Source organism: Tupaia chinensis, unplaced genomic scaffold (assembly GCF_000334495.1).
Source record: "Tupaia chinensis unplaced genomic scaffold, TupChi_1.0 Scaffold139757_1, whole genome shotgun sequence".
Classification (NCBI taxonomy): domain Eukaryota; kingdom Metazoa; phylum Chordata; class Mammalia; order Scandentia; family Tupaiidae; genus Tupaia; species Tupaia belangeri.
In genome coordinates, this window is record NW_006199637.1 from 527,855 (window position 1) to 530,881 (window position 3,027).

General features: G+C 39.4%; 1 protein-coding gene across 1 annotated transcript in view; it reads right to left on the bottom strand.

Moving 5' to 3' along the window:
• WDR43 (WD repeat domain 43) overlaps window positions 1–3,027 on the bottom strand; it is a 62,254-nt gene that overhangs the window by 26,638 nt on the left and 32,589 nt on the right. The gene's annotated exons all lie outside the window — the stretch shown is intronic.

Below are 3,027 nucleotides of genomic sequence, written 5' to 3' on the forward strand. Positions count from 1 at the left end.
CGCCGCCCCATACCAAAAACATCTCCAAAAAAAAAAAAAAAAGAGTGAATACATAAAATTAAATAATCTTTTTTTTTTTTAAATAAAAGGTCTGACTTTATTTTTGTGCTTTTTATTGATGATTTCACTGTTTAAAATGATCTCCAGTACCAGCCAGTGGTATGGTGGTTAAGGTGGCTGGATCCCAGAGGGCAGGCTGCACAATTCACGTCCGAAACATGCCAGGCCTGTTTGTGTACCTGCCCAAAATCCCAAAAGAATGGAAAAGGAAATGTAGCTGGCCATCCTTCACAAGAGGTGCTTTCCCTCTCTTTCTCACCATCTCAGTCCAGCGAGCACACTCGCGACTTATACCCAAAAGTTCATAGCAACTCTACCTGTAACGGCCCAAACATCTTAACCACCTTAGTACTGGGGGATTACCAAGGGACAAAAGGAAACCCTTGGCAAAAAGGCACAAGATCATTGTCTTAACAGTGCTGGTTTCACACCACATACCTATGTCAAACATACCAATTTGTACCATAAACAAGCATGTTTGTTTTCTATCCATATCCTTGAATAAGAATTTTTTTAAAACCAGACACAAATTAAAAAATAGAATGAGTAACAAATATGATTAACAAATATGATTCAAAATCAATTTCCATTTATCAACTAGAAAGACTTTACATATTTTTTGGGGGGAGGAGGTTTTTGCTATAGGGCGCGTGCACTCGCCAGAAAGACAGAGAGAGACAGCGAGATAGAAAGTGAGAAATCACCCCCCAGGGGGGATGGCCACACTGCAATCCCTTCTCCTCCATTCTCCTCTCGGGATCTTGGGCACGCATGCACATGCGTCCGGCATGAGTTTAAGCCACCAGGTCCGGGACTCAAACCATGGTCAACTACATGGGAGTCCAGCAACATAGCCATTATAATAACTGCTGGTCCCTTTACATATTCACCAATAAATAATCTTGCAATATTTTTGAACCTAGAAGAAACTGAGATGATTTGGTAATTCTAAAGGTTTTTATTCACAAATTCTTAATAAGTTAAGAGTCATTCTAACACAAAATCTTTCAAACTAAACATTTACAAAATATCTGCCATCAAAGAATCTACCTTAGTCCATCAGCAGGACAGTAATGTCTCTTTACAGTAATGTGAAAGAGGTTTGTCTTTTTTTCTTTTAATCTTTATTCAGAGGCAAGACATCTTCAAATGTTTTTTCTTACAGAAAAGTGTCCCTCGAAGGTAATGGAATCTCAGGCTTACTACCAATACATGAAGTTTTATTGGGCAGCTTTTTGATGTGGGTTTTAGTTTTTTTCTTCTGGTTAATTTTATTTCACTCCCGTATTACTAGGAAGCCCTCAAATACAATAGAACTAGGATCTTACAATAACAAAACTTTCTTAAAAAAAAAGAAATTGGAGACTCTTAAATACTAGGGTCTCCAGCTAACACAAAGAAACGAAACACTTGAGGCTAAAATACCTCAGTAATGTCAGGCGGCTTTGACGGAAAACTTAACTTTTTGGCATTACTAATTCTACATACATAAATGTTAGACCTTCTAAAACTAAAGGAAAATGTCCCTACAGGCTTGTTTCAAACATCAGTCAAATGCAAAACAGAAAACCAACTCAACCTGATTCTGAGAGGCACCAATCAGGAGCTAGACTTTGCTAGTGGTTTTGAAGATGAACAGAGGTCCGTATTTTGCCTCATGTATCTTTCCCAATACAACTAGTTTTTAAAGGTATACATAATTGATATGCCCCATTTCTGTATATGGTCCACAGCATACTGGGCCAGTTATTATTACGAGGGTGAGAAACTTCAACTTTTTAAGTATCTAGTTTGTCCTCCAAAAGCAGATGTTTCAAAAAGTCACCTTCACCGTAAGATATTGCCATAAAATTCAGGAATTTCTTAAAGTTAAAAACTCTCCGACGGCTCTTAAACAACAAATTAATTTTTATGTTTAAAAGTAGTTTCATAGACCAGCAGATGGCGTAACAGTTACATTACTGGATTCACACGTAGTTGACAGTGGTTCGAGTCCGGACACAGTGGCTTAAAACTCATGCCAGGCATGTGTGTGCTCAAAATCCCGAGAGGAGAATGGAGGCAAAGGGAATGCAGCATGGTCATCTCCCTCACCACCCTGAGGGGTGATTTCTTGTTTTCTGTCTCTCCAACAAGGGCATGCACCCTATAACAAAAATCTTTTTTTGTAAGAGGGTTTTTTTTTTTTTTCTTTTTTTGCTATATGGTCCGTGCGCTCACCAGGAAGACAGACAGAAAGATAGAAAGTGAGAAATCACCCTCCAAGGGGAATGGCCATGCCGCAATCCCTCTCCTCCATTCTCCTCTTGAGATCTTGGGGACGCAGGTCTGGGACTCAAACCACTGCCAACTACATGGTAGTCGAGCGACACAGACATTTTACACTAACTGCTGTTCCCACAAAAATCTCTCTTAAAAAAAAAAAATTGTAGTTTTAAAGGAGGTATGGTGGGTAAGGCGGCTGGATTCTATGTGGCTGACTGCATGGTTCAAGCTCAGGACCTGGTAATCTGAAAAACATACCAGGAACATGTGCATGCATCCCCAAAATCCCAAAGGAGGAAGAAGTGGAGAAGGGCTTGCTAAGTGACCATTTCCCGTGAAGATGATTTCTCACCTTCTCTCTCTGTCTGGCTTTCTCCAGTGTGCACACACACCCTTTGGCAAAAAAACTTTTTAAAAATCTATGAAGGAAATCAGCAACTATTACCCACCACCCCAAAAAAGAGTAACTTTATATGGCTGACAGCATGCTGGAGGGGTGGTGGGGGGGTAATTGGGAGCTCTTAGACACAGCCAATGAATTTTACATCTCCAGTAAACGATCAGAAAATAATCATTACTGCCTTAATACAGTACTGCTTATTTATGAAACCAAAATCAAGTCAAAGGTTTTCTTTTTCTTTTTCTTTTTTTTTTTTTTTGCCTGCTTCATTGCAGATCTGATTCACCTGGTTCTTTTCTCTC